The sequence below is a fragment of the Pinus tabuliformis genome, chromosome 5_2 (assembly GCF_031772625.1).
Source record: "Pinus tabuliformis cultivar Carrire ecotype Pingquan chromosome 5_2, CPIR1, whole genome shotgun sequence".
In the NCBI taxonomy this organism is placed as follows: Eukaryota; Viridiplantae; Streptophyta; class Pinopsida; order Pinales; family Pinaceae; genus Pinus; species Pinus tabuliformis.
In genome coordinates this window covers 148,021,377-148,044,436 of record NC_142306.1, presented here as the reverse complement: position 1 = coordinate 148,044,436, position 23,060 = coordinate 148,021,377, and positions in this window count along the sequence as shown.

Genomic DNA, 23,060 nt, shown 5'->3' with positions numbered 1-23,060 from the left:
CAATAACATGCCCACATAGACAATATATCAACAATACAATGCTCATGAGATCACTTATATAAACAATACATTGTAGTAACAATCTCTTAAACACTCAGTTCAATCCATATTAAGACATTCTCAAACCTCACACTTCATGGAAATGCATAACCATTACCATGATATATAAACAATACAATATTGGTGCCATAAATAGTAGTTAAACATGCTTAGCAATATGACTTCTTAACAAGGCATAATTCAAATCCTCTATAACTTATAACACTTGGTCATTGCGAGAGCACATTCATACACTAAAATATCATACTCTTTGTCCAATTAAATTTGTCACAACCAAAACGAATTAATCCCCACAAACACTAGCAACATTAGTCATGACAAAATATTAGCATTTTATTGCTATGGAAGCTTTTCATCAATACCCTTCCACCAAATATACATCATTTAGGACTGTTATAAATCTTTAGCATTAATGCACAAGCTATACATGTTCCGTCAATTAGCTACAAACATGCAGAGTTGACTACTGGTCACTCACTCTACATTCAACTCCAAACACACACCTTCAAAATCTTTAATAAAAATTGATTGCTCCAATCACACATGATTGTTGCAATATTATTAACACACATTTTTTGTGCCTATGACCCCTTACTCATGTGCACAAGATATTTAATTTGATTCTTCATGAATGTATGGCATTGATCCCTTGAGAAATTTACCATCTACTAATCAATCCATATGGACTTGTGCCAAAATGACCTCTTTCTATCACTTGCACTAGACAAAGATGCATTGCCTTGGTCTCACTTCATTGCTTGTTCTCTTCTTCTTTTCATCTCAATTTAAATGTATAGTGTATACATTATTCCACAGACACTCACTATTTTATTAAACTATAGGTAGGTACAACCATTTCTCTATCTATTGCAAGTGCTTCATAATGTTTTAAGCACACATGACATTTTGCCTCCTACGCACTACGATTGCTTTTTCTTAATTGTTCATGCATACCATTATCTCTGCTTCAGGTACACTATTCATCCATCAAATTCTCATATAGGTGTGCATGCATTTCAATTGCACCATACAAGGTTCTATCACACCATGAAAAATAAATTATTCGCATATTAGCCTTAGACCACCAACAAATGCGTATGCAAAATAAAAAAGGTCACCTACACTCTACAATTTATACATAGTGCACAATCAATATTTGCACAATTGATTCACATTTTATAAAACTATTTGAAGGACTTCCATTCATGAAACTAAAACTTCAATGTACCACACCTCATAATGGAGTGGATCATGGGTACCACCATACTATTTGTTAATCAATTGTGCCAGTGGAAATTGCACCAAAAAACTTTAACCTAAACTTCTTTTAATAGCTTACCTACATCTTAATTGGCAGAAAAGATAATTTAATGGAAATAATACTAGTTTCTTCTAACAACAAGGCATATAACAAAAAAGTCTAAAATCCCTAAGAAGACTTCTCCACCTGGGCCATTATATTTGAATGAAAATGCTTATTAAAAATTTTGAAAACCATTTTCTTATGTTAGTTGGATCCCCCTTTCCTATTCGTTTTGAAGAGCTTGAACCAATTCCTACCACTTGGAGCTCGGAGTGGTGCGTTACATGGAGAGTTGTGTAGCCAAGAACAACCCTTGTGCTATGATGCATGTTAAAGATTCATCTGAAAATAATGGTGCCTCACAAACTGTTATATTCAAATAGTGGAGTTGTCACAAGAATTTATCATGATACCTTTGTTTGACGTCTCAAGGCACTAGAAATGAATGCATATACATAGGTTTTGCAAAACCATCACTAAAAAAGTCATATGTAGGTTATCAAAACTTGGACAATGTAACTCCTTTAAAAATCTATAGCCAAAGTATATAACAAGAACACCCACAAAGCTATATGATGGACCAAGTCGACTCATTAGTGTGTACATAAGAATCAACCACAAAGACGAGATCCAACACTGATCCTTTGACCAATTCTACTCCTCAGTAATTATTGATTAGTTCAACACCAATACATTCCATTCTCTATGTAGATCAATTCAACACATGATTGTTTTCATCCAGTAAAATATTAATTACATTCACACAATGATCTCTTCATAAATGTGCTTATAATTTATGATTCTAAATTAAGGCATGGTGAGGTGAATGCATTGTGAAAACAATATCTATGCCACTAATGAAAACTCTTTCATGAAACCCAGATCAACTAGTTTTGGACCAAAACAAATATTATTTTCCATGACTAGATCAACACCATTAAATATCCATATGTTCTTCATTATCCATGTTGGAAGTCGTATTCCTTTTATATTAATCTCTACATAACATATGCACATTGGCATTCTTCTTCTTATTGGCTCTAGAACTATATATAAGGCCCACACACTCCCCTCCATGTGCACAAGACATTGGATGACATTGTAGAAAGGGCACAATGCACACTCTTTCCAGCCAACAAATTGATACACAATTTTAACTCAATGTGCATATAAACTTCAAATGTCCTAGCCATTCCTATACTTTATCGCACATCCTCAAATCACATCAATCTAATTTAATAGTGTGACCAAACCAAAGCATATCATTTCTTTACTTTAGTGCACCTTCTTTCATTTAATACAATTATTGTGTATTTAGCATGCTAACTTAATTCTTTGCTTGCTATAGGTGCACATGTTGTGTTGTCAACAAGATTTTTCTCTAGATCACCATCGGTCTCAAATTTCTCCAGATCTTATAAAAAAACACAAAATTATTAAAAACATCTTTGAAAATATATATCAGATCATGTTGCTGCTTACTTTCACAAAAGGTTAGAAACTCAATACAAACGATAAAACAAGAAAAGTCTTTTACAACTACTATCAACAGTGAAGGAATTTTATTTTCTTAGAGGAGTTTCCACTAAGCTTATATGTCTTTTGTTAGATGCTCCCCCTAAGGCCAAGTTGGCCTCAATTTTTATTTTGGGTTTCTTGATATTCCTTCTTCTTCCAAACCTAATATGTTGTTTTTTGGTCTGATCTCTTTATGTTTTTTTATTTTTTCTCTAAAATATTCTTTGAATAAACTTCTTCTTTTGACTACATTTTTTAAGAACTATGGGTAGCTTGTAATCTTTAGCCATATGATTAATATTGTCACATGAAAAGCATCTTATGTGCCCAATAAATGGAAGAAAAGGCTCAGATATTTTGCTAATATTCCTTGTAATCTTCTTCATTTTTTTTACATCATCCCTAAAATCCATAGCTTTATGCCCAAAAGTGTTACAAGAATAACAATATCCATGAAAGAGATTTTTATACTTTAAACTAATGAGACCGATCTTTCAAAATGATCCTTATTTAATATCTTGTTTTGCTAAGAACATCTGATATTTTTACTTTTGCAGTCAGCTGAAATGTGTCCAAGTTTTTGACAGCTAAAACATCTAACACATTTTCTTGACACATTCTTTGGCTCCTAGTTTTGATGTCGGTTCCCTTTCTTGTTGCTACAAGATTTTTCTTTAGGTTTTTTTATTGTTGCTTCATTAGATCCCTTTGAGCTAAATATACTCTTTTGAAACTCTTCCGTTGTTGAAATCCCCTCGACCTTTAATTTTTCACATGTCTAATTTGATTTTCAAGGTGGTTGCCAATCTCCTCTTCAGATCTCCTTACTTCCTCCAACTGGGTTTTTAGATCCACGATTTTTTTCTTGAATTTATACTCTCTTTCTTCAATTCTTTGGATAATCCTTTACATATATCTATTTTCTACTAAGAGTTACTCTATTTCTTCCGAAGTTGAACTAAGCTGATCTTGATCTTCAACTGATCCATCAATTCTCCATATTTCTTCTCCATGTAGTGCAAGCAACCTATCCCATATCTCTCTTATAGTCTCAAGAACCTTGATTTTCTCAATGTCCAGAGACCGAAGATTATCATACATTACACATCTATCTTGGGCATCCCATAGTTGAGCTTGTTTTAAAGGGTGTTTATCGCCATAACAATTTGTTACCACTTTCTAGACTTTAAATCCTTGAGAAATAATTTCTAACTTTAGCTTGTCTCCCCATGCTCAAAAAATTGCGACACTAAGTATTGGAGTATCTTAATAACCCATGATTATCCTAGATCCACCTTCCAGTGATTAAGCTACAACAAAAGGCACCAAATATTATATGAGTTGTTGGAAACCAAATCACTACTAACAGTGGGGATGAATCATTAGTGCTAGGGTTTATACAATTTAAATTTTTTCTCCAAAATGCTAAACAATTTGTAAACAAACATAATACAATATATATTAATATGTAAGTTGAGCTTAAAACTAAGACAAAAACACCATAACAAATATTATGAAAATCACGCACAAGGAGACACAAGAATATCTGGTGGAAACCCTCAAGGGGAAGAAAACCACCTTGTTGTTGTTATGTTGCTTCTCATTATCTATTATTGACCAAGAAAATATTTACATATATCATCTAGCCACTACCAGGGAGACACAAATGTTACGACAGTTTGTTGGCCACCAATAGCTAGAAAGCCCCAACTTCCTTTCAACTATTTATTGGCCATTAACAAGAAGAAGTCATACTCCTATCTTGGCAAGACACCACTTTCCATAGGCGCCAACCTCCTCAACCCCTGTGTAAAACTCATTTCAAAATTTTTAGACTGGACCCAGTATGATCTCCTCAACACGAACACTACAACAATATCTCAAGTCTACAATTCAATCTTTGAAACGTTAATGATCAATTCTACATGTATACAAGAAGCATCATTATGCTCTCTCTTTCTCTCTCTAATCGCCTCCAAGAATAGAATAATATATTTATAATATTTCTTCTCATTATAATGGAAAAAATAAAAAACATTAATTACGTTCCATAACTCATGATGACCACATCAAATAAAATAAATTAATTAAATATTTAAGCTCTCACACCAAATACCATGGCAAAACCCTTGGTAATTTCCCATGGTTTTCCTTTATGATCTTCAACACTGCATGGCGAAACATCTGCAACCAATTGAATAAAAGCATCAAGGTATCATCACATCATTTAGACCATCTACAACAATAATACACCTCCTTCTCTCATCAAGTGTTTTATAACACACCCTAGAAGGCTAACATCTAACGTTATAATGCTTTATATTCAATTGGGAACTTGTACTACTCATAAGTATTCCTTCTTAATCACATTTACAACTCAGGTTTAGATCTAAGATTTGACCATTATGACAGGCAACTAAGAACATACATTTGATATAGTACAAATTAAATGAAGCTAAACACTATTGACATCAATGTAAACACTATACTACCAACAAGATTAAATTGCAGATCATAAGATAATCCAACTGTCAAATAGTTTTATTCCAAAAGGATTGGTTCCATTAGAAAATTTGTTTTATGATAATGATATTTCGACTACTGCAGCCATTAAGCCTTAGCTAGAAGATATATATGATTGCAATATTGGGATTTGTTGATAGTGCTAGACTCGCCAACATGTCAGGGGATCTCCCCGATAAGAAGTCCCAACTAGACCTCATATCATTTGGAGTAGGAGTCCCAGTAATGGGTACTAAAGCAATGCCTTGAATACGATAGCATGTAGAGGTAGGTGTGATATCTTTTTCGGAAGCAAGTTTTTGGCCTTGCGACAAGTCAAGTGAGATGCATGGGGGTTTTGACACATGAGGGGGGAAGAAAGTTTGTCCCTTAGAAGCATGTAATAGTACGCAGCCTGAAAGGAACACACAAGTAGAATGACATCACAAGATGGAAAGCGGAATATTCCACAAACCAAAGTGACGGGTTAAACCAACAACACGTCTACAACAAGATTCATACAATTGCATACAAAATAGTTCATACACAAATAAATAAGTTAAATAACATACATTGCTAAAGAAGCCAAAATAGTCCAACTACAATAAAAACATATGCATGAAAATGTGTTGGCTTTGTTATATATATTAAGTGAAAGCTCCATCCATGCATACACCGTTGACAGCTACTAGCCCTAATAGTGGAACATTACAGTCAACACCGCTTGCTCCTCTAAAGAGATGTACTTGCTTTTCACTGACAAGAAACCAAGGCTCATCACAATACTCACCAAACCTTCTCTAAGCAATGCCTAGCCAAAATCTTGGCTCCAAAAAAAATGTACTATGAGTTATGAGGTTCTATATATAGCAAAGGGTGAGGTGAGCCTTCATATTCCCCTTTGACTCTTGGACTACCCTCATGACTCTTCACATTACATAGTGTCTGTTCACATTCCACTTGTGACACTTGGAATTTCACTTACAACATATTTAAAATAATACAATTTTCCACACGTACCCATGTGAGACAAAATAGGCTAGAGACAACTTAACAAGACAAAACACTATGACTCTGGAGTGTGCGAAAATACCAACTCGGCAACCTCCACTTGACACTACTCGGTCACGTACTAATCTCAAGCTTGGTATTGTGTTGTGATATCATGATGTTGTGTTGTTGTTGTGAAGGAAAATCCCCTGTGCGGACAGAGGTGATCTCTCTAGCCCAATGAGTGGGTCTAGCAACAAACTAAACAAACTAACATACACTTTCCTAGCTTATGTTTAACAAATACAGAGAGAGAGTGGCCTACCTCACTCTGATGCTAATCACTCAATCCTTTGGAGACGACTTTGATTCCTTCGCTTCCAGGTTCGATCCTAACTTGTTCTTCATGTCCAAGTACCTACAAGAAAGATTAAAGAGAAATACAAGGTACAAGAGCATATATGGCATACATCAAACATAAAATACTTAATAGATCAAGGAGTATTAAGTTAAAAGCATAAACATTTACACAATTATGGAAAGTGAACATCAGATGTATATATTATTAAGATAAAAGGGGAAGCATACAACCTATGCCTTGATGTTGGAGACCTCCTTTTGGTGGATGTCCAAGTCCAAGTAAAGACTCTTTAAGCACTCATTCTCCATGTTAGAATGGGAAACATTTGGGCATAATCTCAGTATAGGAATGAAGGTAATCAATTACCAACCATTTTGGGATGGAAGGGAGTTGATTTATAGGAAGGGAGAGAGAGTTGGGGATCCACAAAAGTGGGAGGAAGGTCCACATTTCAAGGGGAATTCCCATAATGATAATATCAAGAGCTCAAAATGGGAGATCTCAACCATATCTACAAAAACTAATATCCAGCTCGTTGTTCTTGAAGTTTCTAGCATACGAAGCTTCTTCCCATTTTGGGAAAACCTACCAGAAAAGGTTCAACACGAGTTTTCATATCAAAACCCGCACTGTCAACACTAGGGTAAAATAGTGCAACCTACCATCAACATGTGAAGGTAGTGGAGCAAAGAGAGTTGGTCCTAAAACTTAGGGTTTTAACTTACCTTCTTCATAATTGACTCAAGGCAGTTTTCCTTTGGTTTTAGGGATGTTTTTATCCATGTATCATGATGGATATACTTCATAGTTGTCAACATTTTGGCAATTCGAGATATGAAACAGGAAGTGAAGAGGAGATGTGACAAAATACTGTGTAATAGATTTCCCCTGAAGCATGAAGGCAGAACAAGGAGTGATGATTGAGATGCTTTACAAGACAAAGCAAGGATGATAACAACACCATCATGAGACCTACAAATCTAGCATACATACATATAAATATTTGACATCTATGATAAACATGCATAATGATACATGAATAGGCATTTAGTGATACATGAATCCATAGTATGGATGCAACCATCTGAATAGAATGGATCATGTGTATGGATCCATGGTATGGTCGCAACCATCGAAATAAAGAGGATCATATATATGGACCCATGGTATGGTCACAACCATCCATACAGAAGAAAACATGTGTGCAATCATGAATAACTCATAACTCCATGAAACCTGGGTTTGGTAAAAAATACTATTTAAAAACTTATAAAAATCCCAAAAAGTAAATCGTTTTTACCATTTTACCAATTTCCAAATCTAAGAGCATTTTACCTCATTTTACCTCAATTTTCAGGCAATGAGTATGATGAATCCTACACACCATTCACCAAGCCATTTGCTCTAGGTAAGAGATATGTCCCTCATTATGGGAATTTTGAGGTCTAAAATGGGCCCCCTCAACAAATAATAAAATAATATTGGAAATAATAAAATAAGATTGGATTACCTTGTCAAATTTTAGAGGGAAAAAAATAAAAAACTACTTTTTCAACTTGTATTTTCAACTTATATCCCTATGGGTTTACCCAAATTTCGAGCAATAACACTTGTTAGATGTAGAATTTGATTCCCCATCCAAGGAGTACCCATGTTGCATTCTTTTGATGTACCATACTACATGAAAAATGATAGATATATGAAAAACATGATTGAAATCACATTTTTTCATGTATTTCTTATTTTTCATGTGGTAGGGTCCATCAAAAGTAAGCAACATCAATACTCCCTGGATGAGGAATTATACTTTTGCAACCAACGAGTACTCTCACTCAAAATTTGTGTAAAACCCTAGGGAGATAAGTTGAAAATACAAGTTGAAAATGTACTTTATTATTTTATTATTTTTTAGTCTTTTTACTTTTTTACCCCAAAAATGGTGAATCATCCCCCATGGTTGACATCATCATTTTGAATCCTATTAGTTCTTATAAAGTTTATTTTGGTTTTACATTTTTTAAGAGGCCCATTTTAAACCTCAAAAATTCTCTAATGTCCCTTCATTTTGGTTCTCATTTCATTCATTTTCATCCATAGATTAGGTTGCAAAGAGGATTTGAAAAAAAATTGTGTCAAGGGCAATCAGTGCAGGTTCTGCCCATTACACTCGCACCAATTACCCTATGGTCAACTAGGTCAGTGTGCTGGTAGCACAAGAAAATTCATAAACAATCGCGTTGGCACTGAGGTAAAAAAATTCTTGTGAAATCCTCCATGTTGAATGATTTTTCTTCAATTTTGTCTGCATGGAAGCTCATGAAATGTTGTTTTATTAATTTTCCACATGATAATTAGTCCAAAATTGTGGTTGAATGGAAAGAAAGAGGACATGAAGTTGAATACCATCAAGCAGCTTAGGATCCAAATTGTATTGATGCCCTACAAGCATGCGGGTTGCTCAAGTTCTTCAGGATTCCTCAGATTAGATACTAGCATGGTTACTACAACATTTGATTAACTGGTGGGACGTGGATCTCCAATTATTCATGACAGGGGACCAAGAACTAGAAATAGATGTCGAACACATTTATTTCATTATCGGTTTGTTTAGAAAGGGACAACATATTTAGTTGTCTAGTTCTCACACTAAAGGGGAGAGCATGTATATGTTGATTGCGAGACACTATCTAGGCACTCGAAAAAATCAGAGTGGAAAGATAGATATTAAGACCATCACTCATCTCTCGCTATGAAAAATCCTTCATACTATGGCCTGGATAGCTGGGGCTTAGGCATTGCATGAAGCAAGAAAATCTCATTTCCACTATGCAATCGATTGTCTATGTCCACAGTCTTCAATTGATGCGAGGGTTTATTGGTCAATATGAAGAGCCAACTTACAAAGTGCAAGTCGGGAAGGCCAAAACAATTCAGTTTCGGATCCATCTTGGTGACGTTATTTTTGGAACGTGTGCCATTGTTTCGTTATCAGTGGATAGAAGTGGATGCATGAGTGTCCAAATATCAATGATTACTTATATGGGGTGAGTTGATGCCTTGACATGGAGGCGGCCAGAAAATGTCATTCCCTCTGGCATTTTTTGGATGGCTGCATCAACAGCTAATCATGGTTGATGATTGGGCATATGCAGGCACGAATTTTTGAGATCTAATTCTTCCACTTCTACCAGGCACACAATGGACTGATGCAGGTAAAAACTATTTTTAAATTTTTTGAAGATTTTGAATTTTTTTGTATGTGTACTGAGATTTAACTTATGATGATTTGCAGATGTGGGATGATTGGCATGCTAGATTGAGGAGGCTTCTTATGAGGAGGGAGAAGATCCAATTTTCAAGTAGAACATAACTTGGAAGCCTTAACTAGGGGCATTCAAGAGTACACCTCGATAGATGAGGTGCCATTGCGGTATCGGATACACAGTGTAGGGGTTTCCTCCAGACTGCGTCAGCTATTGAGTCAAGTTATCAAGGCTATTTCGTGCTACCATGAGAACCATGTGGGAGAATAGCCATATTTAGTTTAATTTTTGCAGTAATGTAGGCTTATGAAGCCATGTGTCTTAGAACACAAATTTTGTCATTTTGATGTAGAAAACTCTTTTGCAAACACACTCTCTCTCTCTCTCTCTCTCTCTCTCTCTCTATATATATATATATATATATATATATATATATATATATATATATATATATATATAGATATAGATATACAGGCTTTCCTGTTCACCATGTCTATTATGTTATTTTTATGATTTACATGTTTCGCAAATGTCTATCTAACACATAGTTAGCTAATGCATCTGTTAATGTGTTCATGCATCTTGGAATGTGATGATAAGTAATAAAATCAAAATTTCATTCCAAGAGATGAACTTGCAAATACATTCTCAAAATTTGAGGGTTTCTAACTAAATATTGTCTATTAAGTTGTAGTACAATGAGTTGTGAATCAATATTCATGATTAACTCTCTAATTCCAAAAGCAATAGATTCTGACAAATTTCAATGACAGCACTATATTCGGCAACGTTATTAGTCGTACGACCTAAACATATACCTTGTAAATTCACTAACTCACCATTAGGGTCATAGATTGCCCATGCACCGGAAGACAGATTATGTGTACTACAACAAGCACCATCAACAAAACCAACATAACGGTTGGATGACATTTGTAAGCCAAGTATAGCAAAAGGTAAGAAGAGGAAAACCCATTTGCAAAAGAAAACTAACACACCGAAACCACATTGCCCACTACTAAAACACAGTAATGTACAATAGTATTTACATGAAAAATAACGCATAATACTTCTTAAGGTAAATCCTATTTCGGGGCTCAACCAAAGAATTTCCTTCATAATTGACTAACTCATAGGCACCTTTTTGTAAAACTCATTTAAAAATGTAAGGCCCATGCCACATTGGTTCGAATTTCCCAACTCCTATGTTTTCATTGGCTTGATCATATAGCAATACCAAGTCACCTCAGCGAAAACACAGGGGAAATAGTAATATCGTATTGAGCCTTAACTCATTTCTTTTGGGTTTCAATTACTAATGCAACAATACGGTGAGTTTCATCAAGCCTTTCAGGGTAAATGAAACTTTCCTCCTCAGGTGAGGTATCAGGGAGTAATTTGACAACTAGTTTCAGTGAAGGAATTTCACACTCAATCGGAAGAGTTTGCTCTAGACCATACACTAGCTGAAAGGGTATGAATCCAGTGGTGGCCTTAACTGTTGTTATGTAAGCCCATAAAGCATAAAATAGCATGAGATTCCAATTTCATGTATGCATCCTAATGGTGCTTTGAAGCATGTAACAATACTTTGTTGACTGCCTCAACTTGGCCATTGGCTTGTCGATAATGAGTTGAGTTGTCGTGATGTAAACCCAAATGAGCAATAAGCTTTGTCATCATGTAATATTGGAAATGAGATCCATAATCTGTGACAATGGTTTGAGGGACATCAGATCAAGATATGACATGGTTGAAAAGAAATTGGGTGGAAGTTTTACCATCAACAGTATATGTGGGCATCACCTCGGCCCATTTAGTGAAATAATCATTGCTGACAATGATATAACCATGACCCCGAACGAGTGATGGTTACATGTCATGAAATCAATACCCCATTTAGCAAAGGGGTTGAAAATAACAACTAGGTGTAAGGGTGCAGGTGGGGTGCACTATTTACGGTTGCAAATCTGGCAGGCATGCCATTTTTGGACTGCTAAAATGCAATCTTTAAAGATCAAAGGCCAAAAATAATCAGCGTGAAGGATTTTCTTAGCAGTAGCATATCCTAACATATGACTGCCATAAGCCTTAAAGTGTTGAAAACAGCAACAAGAAATGCTAAAAATAGAATTGCTAAAAATAGCACTACTATAAATAGCAGTTCAGCCAGTGTTGATCTTAGCAACAATGGATGGAAAAATGGAAGCGCTAAAAATAGCATTCTATAAATAGGATTTCGGGATACCTTCCTATTTCAGTCAATCCCTAAACTAAAATAGTGAAGTAAAATTCGAATTTGATCTTAGCAGCTATTTGTAAAATAATTAATTAATTAATCTTGAGTTAATTAGTTAAGGAAAATCAAACATGGAGTCTATTTGGGGACATGCAACAGTTTCTCCATTAATTGAGGAATTTATTGATCAGTTAAAGAGATAAGCATGAGTTGTAATATTGAGTTGTAATTAGTTGGCTCAGTTAACTGAGTCAAGTCTACTTAGATTAATTCAAACAGTTTGTTGAATTAATGTAAGTTCAGTTAGTTAATGCTTGCATGCATGTAACTATTGCACTTCAGATAACTAAGTATTCTCTCATAAATAACTCATGCATGTCAGTTCAAACAGAGACCTAGTTGAGATCAGATGGAGGGGCAGTGTACAATCAGTTGCTAGAATATTCCATTTTGAATATTCCTTGCATGCAGAAGGAATTCTTTCCTTGAGGATTGCGCAGTTACTTCTTCAGGTTTAGTGAGTGTGATGAGGCCAATTCACGCATGTGTCTTCACTAGACCCCAAGAAAAACTGCGTAAGGAAATAGGAGGCTTGGAGGGCTTGAGGAGGACATATACTATGTCTATTTAGTCTGTGAGCTATATTGTTTGATTGCAGAGAGAGTAGGATAGCTTGAGAGCTGATTCTTTTTGTAACTTGAACAAGATTTCCACTTGTATGATAATACAGAGATTGGGGTTTTAGGCTGAGGCTTTCCCTAGGTTATTTCTTTTGTGTTATCTGTGATTGATTTCTCATTCTTAGTTATATTTGTTCTCTTGATCTTGCTCAATTCGATTAAGCTTCTGCAAAGTGTTGTAGAAGTAGATCTTGTATTGTGTTTTAGTATATTGCATAATCTGTTGATCTACAGTGAGAATTTCTACACAGAGCGACAGTCATTTAGGACTCTCTCAGCTTCTTCAAGTGTCAAACATCTAAAAAGGATAGAATTGACACCAACAGTGTACAAAGTATCGCCCGTAATATGATAGGGTTGGGACTAATGTCTAGTGAGACGACGTTCAGAATTGGACAACCTTGATTGAAAATTTTGGGTTTGGAGATAAACAATGATATCCCCATACCATGGGTCAAGAGTGTTGATGAGAAAGAGAGTTTATTCAGGAATTAGCTCATCAGAAGCCATATATGTGGTCACAGAGGGAAGGTCACAAATTAACTCGGCAAAAACCAATGATTTCTTTGATTTGGCTATAGAAAATTCCAAATCAAATTCCTGAAGGATAACAATCCACTTAGAATACTTTCCCCCAGCAACTGACAAGTCAGAATGTATGTCATGGGGTTGCAGTTAGAAATCACAATGGTTTTCCGCAAGAGAATATAGTGTCAAAAGCATTGAACAACGTGAACAACTGCTAAAGCCAGTTTCTCGACATGGGCATATCGAGTTTCAGTGTCAATAAGATTTCAGCTTAAGTAGTAAATCACATGTTCATTTCCATCATCATCGTATTGGACCAATACCATGTTGATAATACTATCGGTTGTAGCCAAGTACAAGAAGTAATCGCAGTGGTAATTGGGGAGATGCAGTAAAGGAGCACTATTAAGGGTGTTCTTTAATGCATCAAAATATTTTTGAGCGATTTCATCCCAAACAAATGGGATCCCTTTCTTCAGCAAATGAATAAATCCCTTCAAAAGATGATGGAGGGGGTAAATTCACAATGGCCTCTACTTTGAGGGGGTCAATCTAGATGCCTTCTTTAGATACAACAAACCCTAGGAGAAGACCAGATTCGATGCAAAATACACACTTATGCAGATTTAAACGAATATTGTAGTGTCTACAACAAAGAAAATCACTCGAAGGTGGTCAGGATGGTCATGACACTTAGTAGAATGTGCTGGTAAGTCGTCAAGATATGGTTGAATGATGCATTTAATTTCATGAAAAGCATAAGACATTGCTCATTGGAAGGTAACACCAGCATTTTTTAGACCAAAAGGGAGTTTTTTTTTATAAGCAAAGGTTCCCAATGGATAGATAAAATCAATTTTATGTTGATCAGTCGGATGAATGTTAATCTCGTTGTAGCTAGAAAAACAGTCCATAAAAGAAAAAATCTCACTCCAGGTACACTCATCAATTATCTGGTCTATAAAAGGAGTTGGATAATTATCTTTCAGACACGCTTAGTTGATATAACGGAAATCAACACAAACACAAATAATCCCTTTTTTTTTAGTCACGAACAATATTCGAGATCCAATTTTTCAATGGAATAGGGTAAATGAAACCAGCCTTAAGAAGTTTTTCAATTTTTTCTTTTATAGCGGCTACCTTTCTAGGCTGCATAGGATGAAGATACTGGCAAAAAAGCTTTGCACTTTAATAAGTAGGTATTTTGTGCATAATTATACTCGGATCTATGCCAGGAATTTCTTCATATGACCAAAAAAATACCATGGAATTCCTTGAAAAGGGGAGTGTAAATCTCGATCTCATCTAGAGAACAAGAAATCCTGACATGGATGTTTTTGACAATTCCTGGTTTAATATAAATGTCAATGGCCATCATAGCAGTAATGTTCCCCATGTTTCCTTTAGACAAAACTTCATGCACCAAAATAGTCGTTTGGAGTGGATGAGTCGGTACACAGGAATCAAAGGTATATAAACATGATGAAATCTCTCCAAGACTCGAGAGAAATGACGAACGATGATGGGCATCGTTCCAGGGAGTTTCTTCAAGAGACATAACCTCGATAATACTATCGTTAGTTGGAAATGTATCATGCAAGGGATCCAAAGAATCCCAAGAAACAAGCCAAGGGTTTTGCGAATATAGGTCTAGATGCATATTAAGATTATCATGACTTTTATAAGTGACCGTTGAAGCCAAAACAACAACTTGATAGGCTTGTTCTGCTGGGTTGAGTGGCATGACATCACCAAAAGAATCAACTTGATCAAGATGAGGAACGATCCAAGGATCGTGTGAAGTGGATATCATGTTAACAGAAGCAACGTTTAGAGGTGGGAGGGAAAAAGTTCCCATAACAGTAGATTCTTTAAAAGTACCTTCCACAACACTCTCATAATGGATGTCCATTTTTCCACATATGGCACATTGCCATTTAAAGAGCTAGAAGAGAAAAAGGCTAACTAATCAACTATGACTATTTTCCCCTCATGAGGAAAACAGAGCACACAGAACAATGTAGAAACCATGAAAAACATAGCATGGGTCTAACTTCAACCAAGTAGAAGGTTATAATTAAATTTTGCATCGACAACTTCTACTTCTAAATTAACGGATTTCCCTTCCAACATTATGGGCAAGTTTGTGAGAATATCGTATGGATGAGATCCTCTACCATCGAAGATTTCTAAGGTGTTCAGAGATTGGTTAAGAGGTGGAGATCCAATAGATTTCCAGCATGAGATAGACATGATGTAGGTGGAAGCATCCTCATCAACAACATTTTGATGAATAATCTTCCTTTTGATAATGATTTGGATTAAAAAGGCAAGATTATGTGGAAGTCGTGGAACATGATTTTCCGGGTCAAAGGTAATCAAACTCAAATCAGTAGGGTCAATTCCTCCTATAGAAGATAGTAATGCTTTCCATTGCGATGGAAAACTCTAGAGAACTTCCAAGGTAGACATCACTAAAGGCACTTGAGCTAAATATTCGAAAATATTATAATGTTGAGTAGCTCGCGCATTCAAAATGTATGATGATTTTCGAAGGACACCCTTAGGAGGTGGTCAGATAAAGAAGTCATTACTAGGTCTCTCAATATGAAGAGGACCAAAATTGGGTGGAGTAGAAGTGGAAGGTGTATCAGTAGCTTCTTTCTCCACCACCTATTTGGGAGGAGTTGGATAGTATTTTGACCGAGTGGCAACATAAATAGGTTTCCTTCCATTCATATAAACCTGAGAGCTTGAAGATGTAGAAGATTATGGTTGCTCTACCAATTTGGTTTGCTGTGATGGAAAAGGTTATTTTAATACAGTCGGTGTCCCTTGGGTTCCTTTTAACAAATGACTGACTTCAGCATGATGGGGACAATCCTTGGTATAGTGATCTTCATCACAAATGAGGCAAGAATATTTGGAATTACATTTAGACGCATCATCAGTAGATGATTTCGGAGGATCTTGTTTCGGGGTATCAGATTTGGCTTTTCCTTTACCCTTATTTTTACCTTTTGAGGTTTTGTCTTCCATGGTAGATTGAATGGAATTAACCTTGGAGGTTTTACCAAGATTTTGAGAGGGATTCAAAGGATAAATGGATACAGTAGTTGAAAAATATTTCTGCTTTGTAGAAGAAGAAGAATCCTTATTAGAAGTTTGACTCATCGACGCAATAATACTGACAATAGGTGTGCCTCTGGAGATTTGGAAGATGTTGGATCAGTCAACGGTCTTAGAGGATTAGGCAAGAGATCATAGAGCTTGCCAAATTAGGAATATACCAAATCTAGATACTGGGCACGGGCAACGGATTGACCTTTGGTCACATAGACACCCATAGCTATGTCGTTGGCAATTTTATTAACGAATTATTTGGTAAATCATTCAGTTAAAAGTTCATCGCGAATATCAAACTTGATAAGGTGACTCTAACGTCTCTATTCTTGGATATGATAAGAGATGTGGGTAGCAATATTTTTTTCAAAGACATAAGGACATGGGTACCGTTCTTGTATCGAAATGGTTGCTAGAAGTGAGTAATGAAGGCCATTGCCACAGTGTCGAAGTCTTGGAAGGCACCTCGAGGTAACTCGATGTGCCATTTAGTGGCAGAACCCATTAGGGTTCACTGGAAAAGACGTAGACGAATGGAATCATCAACCCAAGAATTGGATGAACACCATAAATGGTAAGTCATAACGTGGGCCTAGGGGTCTTCTCCATACTTTCCTTTGAATTTCAGACAATCACCAAGAATCTTAGTAGGAACTAGAGGCCAATATGATGAATGGAGTATTAGGTCATTTTTTAGTCTTGACACATCTAGTAGTTCCAATGTTAGTAGAAATGGAAATTTTGGATTGAAAGGCATGGGGGGGGGGGGCTTTGATCAGGCCCAGTTTATGGATTTCAAACTTGTTGGTATGGGTTATGCCCCCAAAGAGGTTGATTTTGACCATAAGGAGTTTTATATTGCCCCCACTGAGAGGTATTCTGACCATAAAAGGGTGGATTTTTATCCCCACAAAGGTGGGTTTTTACCAGTGTAAGGTTGATACTAACCTGTTATAGGCCATTGAGAACCATAAGGTGGATAAACAACTTGCAAAGAGTATGGAGTATAAAGTTTTTGTTGCAAAAGTTGATCCTGGTGAGAAATTTGTTGACCCTGTTGTTGCAGGGATCGACCTTGTTGTTGTAAGGGTTGGCCTTGTTGGTACAAGGGTTGGATTTTTTGCTGCAAGGGCTGACCTTCCTACTGCAATGGCTCCTTGTTGCACATAATGTCCTTGTTGTACAAGAGGTTGTTTTTGTTGGAATTTTCCTTGTGGAATTTGTTGGGTTCCATGTTGGTACTCATATGTTCCAGTTTGAAATTGACCAATTGTCCCAAATGAGGGATTTGGACTAGACTTCATTTGGGGTCCTGCTTGTTGATTATAAAGTGGATTTTGAGGTTGTTGTGAGCCATATGGAGGGTACTATTGCTACTAGGGTATCTAGGCCGAAAGAGGTTGTTGATACGGGATTTGGCCTGATCTGGATGGATTAGATGATCCACTAGGATAAGGTACACTACCAATAGTTTGACTAACTCTGGTAGCATGAGTTTTAGATCCACTCACATAAGTTCCACTCGAAACAAGAGGTACATAAGGAGGAGGTGGAAGTTTCCCCCCATGCAGTGGGATAGGTGGTGGCACATATTTTCCACTTATTGGAGGACCTGAGGAACCTATAGGGACAATAATTGTCCCAATTGTAATTGTCGGTTGTATAGAAACTAAAGAAACTACAGTTGGTATAAGGATTTGAGAGGCCACGCTTGAAACAAACGGACGAGAAGTAGGCATAGCGCCTAACAACCAAATGGGATTATGATAACGTGAAGGCACACTTAGAGTACCTAAAACCAATTGAGCTAAAGAGGTGTAACCTAGTGGAAACAAAGGCTCACTGTTTTCAGGTGGTGGCATACTTCCCACATACAGAAATCCTTCAGGTGGAAATTTATATTCAAATTCATCGCCAACACCAGGAGTGTGAGTGACTGAGACTTCTGGAGGAGCATGGAAAACTTTAGGGGCTAATATTCGCAAGTGGTCTATTTTTCCATGACTTTTCCAAAAAACGGATTTGCCAATTTCCATTTTTTTATAAAACTTATTCGCCAAATTTTACATTGTAAAATTGTTTTACCTCTAAAATCGCCAATATTATAAAGAGAGTATATATAAAATCATTAGGAATTTGAATAATTTAACAAATACAACATTAAACATTTTATAGTTTTTATATTAAGGGCTAGGGAGATTCGCTATTGTTTTTAAACTTCAAGATTATTTTCCATCCTTGAAATTTTCCCTATGGAGGAGGATCTCAAGGAGAGGTTGGAATCTCGCCTTCTGATACCATAGGTGGAAATAGTTGGCAAGGAGGGATACGCGATGTACTAGGAGAACATTCCAAAGGTACGTTGTGGTTTTCAAAAATACGATATGGTTATTGAGGATCAAAAATTGGATTCAGGGGGAATAATAAATACCTCCACAGAACCTTAGGAGTTTCTGGATCAAATTCCTGAGATGATGAGTCTTGGGGTGGAGGAAGAGAAGCGAGGGGTTGAATACTCGGGATAATTCCAAGTTCAAAACCTTGGGCTTCAAGTGATTGTGAAATCTCAGGATAGGCTCCTTGTGGTGACTCTTAAATGTTAGATGATGAAGGGGATATGTAAGGCTAACCCCGTGGTTCAAGCATGATGATCTTCTCTCAAAAACAAAAGGAGGTAGTTATTTGAGCGTACAATTAAAATTTACTATTATTGAGGCAATGTGAGGCCAAGGATAACTACATAGGTAAGTCATTTTATCATGGGAAGTTAAATTTTAGAACTTAAAAATAAGAAATAAATAAAAAAGGATGTATTAGGAAAGAGGTTTTACCAAGTATCAGTGAACTGAAATATACACCTTAGCCGAGACCAATGACTTAACGTATGGTGACCAATATCCCCGAATTCTGTGTTTGGTGTATCATGTTTTTAGGGTGACTCACTCGGTTACCTATGTCTGAAGGATAGAAACCTAGTGGGGTCTCCCAATATATACACGATGGTACAGGGATCACAAGTCCTTGTTAGAAATTACTAATGCATAATCGTTCAATTAGTGCATTCCCATATACTTTCCATATGTGGAGCACCTTCGATATACCCGAGATTATTGGAGAACAATCCTATATACATCTGTACATGGAACAGGGATTTCACCAATGCAGGTAGATAACAACAGCTGCTAGGTTTATAGATGTAGAAACATGTCTCTAGCCTAGAACTCTAAATGTTTGTGTTAAGTTTCAAATGCTCCTTAGGTTAATTAATAAATCTTAACATTGTTATTGAATTATGTTTCAATTTTTGGTTCAAACTATGTCACCTGAACCCTAAAATAAAACTATATGAGAAAAGGAAACTTTTTACTTCAATGAAAGCTAAACTAACAAGGGAAGAGAATTCAATCAATTAATGCATCAAATAAGAGAATGCATCAAAGAACATGCCTCCACTAACTTTTCTTTCCAAATTCAATATGAAAAAAGAAAAAACAATCTTCACTATCTTATATGCAATCTATCGAAAGCAAAATGATGTTTACTTCACTAAGATGCACTTTATATAATTGATGTTCTCTTTGATTTTTGGATGCTTTTAATGCAATCAAAGCTTCAATTAAAGAAAAAAATGAGATTTTGATTCAAATGATTCTAATGCAAACAATGCACCAATCAAAGTGACACCAACTCAAATCCAAAGGCACTTAAATGAAAATGCCTTTCACTCTTATATTTTGAATGAATAAACAATGCACCCTTTTCATCTTGTAAACCAAACAACGTAATCTATGTTTGATAAATAACAAAGATGATTTTTCAAGTGCAAGATGACCTAATGCAATCGAAAAGAAACTTTGCAAAAGACAAACCAAAAGTAATGCAAATTAACACTTTGAATGATTTTAATAGATAATAAGATCGAATCAATCAGAAAAATACAAACTCATTCACACTTACAAGTGGTAAGTGACAATCAAATGACCTAAAATCCCTAGAATCAATCCAATTTCACTCCAAACACTTGAAATCTCAAGAGACAAGAATTGGCTAATCAAATAAGATAATCAGACAAAACACCAATAAATCCAATCACAATGGATAAGAAAAAGGACTTGAGGGGCTGAGACACACTCGATTTTGGCAGAGAAACCCTAATTTTCACCAATCTATGAGATCAAAGTAGTCGTAATGGCAAAACTCGTGTTGAACAAGGGTTCAATGCAACTGTTCTAAAGGAAAGCATAAAATCGATGCAACAGTCGGATTCAAAAACGCATTGGGTAAGGAATAAGGAGAAAAACAAAAAATATTTCACCAAACACTCTAGACTCGGCACTCTAAGGTATTAATGAGTAATTGTGCATACCTATACAGACTCAAACTAAATGATAACTCAATGGTTGTCAAACTGATCAAGAGATCAGATCGAAAAAGAGATTGAAGAGGCTATAGCTTCCCTAGTGGAGTCATCATTTTGATGTGAGGGAAAATCCCCTCTACAAATAGAGGTGATCTCTCTAGCCTAATGAGTGGGTCTAGCAACAAACTAAACTAACTAACATACAATTTCCTAGCTTATGTTTAACAAATGTAGAGAGGGAGTGACCTACCTCGCTCTAATGCTAATCACTCAATCCTTTGGAGATGACTTTGATTCCTTCGCTTCCAGGTTTTCTCCTTACTTGTTCTTCATGTCTGAATACTTGCAAGAAAGATCAAAGAGAAATACAAGGTACAAGAGAATATATGACATACATCAAACATAAACTACTTAATAGATCAAGAAGTATTAATCTAAAAGCATAAACATTTACACAATTATGGAAAGTGAACATCAAATGTATATATCAATAAGATAAAAAGAGAAGCATACAACCTATGCCTTGATGTTGGAGACCTCCTTTCGGTGGATGTCGAAGTCCAAGAAATGACTCTTCAAGCGCTCCTTCTCCAAGTTACAATGAGAAGCATTTGGGCATAATCTCAATATAGGAATTCAGGTAATCAATGACCAACCATTAGGGGATGGAAATGACTTGATTTATAAGAATGGAGAGGGAGTTAGGGATCCAAAAAACAGGGAGGAAGTTCCACATCTCAAGGGGAAGGAACATAATGATAATATCAAGAGCTCCAAATGGGAGAGCTTGACCATAACTACAACAAACAATATCTATCTCTTTGTTCTCGAAGTTTCTAACATAGAAAACTTCTCCCCCATTTTGGGAAAACATACTAGAAGAGGTTCAACGTGGGCTTTCATATCAAAACCCATGCTAGATATGCTAGGGTAAAACAGTGCAACCTTCCATCAGCACGAGCAAGTAGTGGAGCAAAGAGCGTTGGCCCTAAAAATTAGGGTTTTTGCTAACCTTATTTAGAATTGACTCAGGGCAGTTTACCTTTCCATTTTCAGGGATGTTTTTCTCTGTGTATCATGATGGATATACTTCATAGTTTTCAACATTTTGGCACTTCGGGATATGGAACAGGAAGTGAACATGAGGTGTGACAAAATACTATGTAACACGTGTTGAAAGAAGGCTCTTGCCTCCACAGAATTCAAGCATGTGGTCTTGGAACTTGATTTTGTCTTGTCCATGCACAATATTGTCTTGAGTGTGGCTAGACCACCAACATACTCTTGTATGTTTTTTGCGCTCAGCTGCAAGTCATCACTGGTAGCCTCGCGCATCACTGTTCCATGTACCTGTCAACCTCTAACTAGACTTGGTTCTTGTGCTTAGCTTTGGTGAGGGAACCTACATCTGTTCACTCTCTTCAACTACTGATTGTTCCAGCTCATGAGCCTGTATTAGTGATGTTTCTCTATCATTAGGCCTTGCCTTTTTTCTTCTTCCTGTTTTTGCTTCTCAAGTCATGTTCTTCTTTCGACTCTCTTTCTTCTTGTTGCGATCCTAGTTTTTCTACTTGCAAGATCTACTCTTTTCTCTTCCTCTACTATGCTTTTTGTGTCCTGTGATTCCTTTTGCTTCTACTGTTAAAGCTTCTCACATGAAGATTGAATGCACTTTCACTCTGAAACTTTTTCCTCCCTCTATTATGTCAGCGATTTCCTCTTTCCCTGATCATGTATTATCTTGTTGCCTTCTACCATTGTTGCTCAATTTCATACCATGTTGGTGTTGTGTCCTTTTCTATAAATAGTTGGGCATCTGCATGTCTAGTCAATTTAGTGTCCTAAATTGCTCTACATAAATTATCAATCCAGGTATCATAAACTGATGAAGTGTAGTGCACTATATGTGCTAGATGACCCTTCTTACCTCATTGTTTTTGAGTTTTCTGTTGTTTTGGGGGTTTGATCTTTTAATTCCTAATGTTCTGCAATGTACTTAACAAAATCTTAAATCTACTGCTGCTAAGAATCTAAAGAAATGAAATGAGAGCTAAAAGTGCTTTAAGCCAGATTTGGAAGTAAAGTTTTAACCAAGAAAATGAAAACAAAGTTTCTCTTCCTGCTCTTATT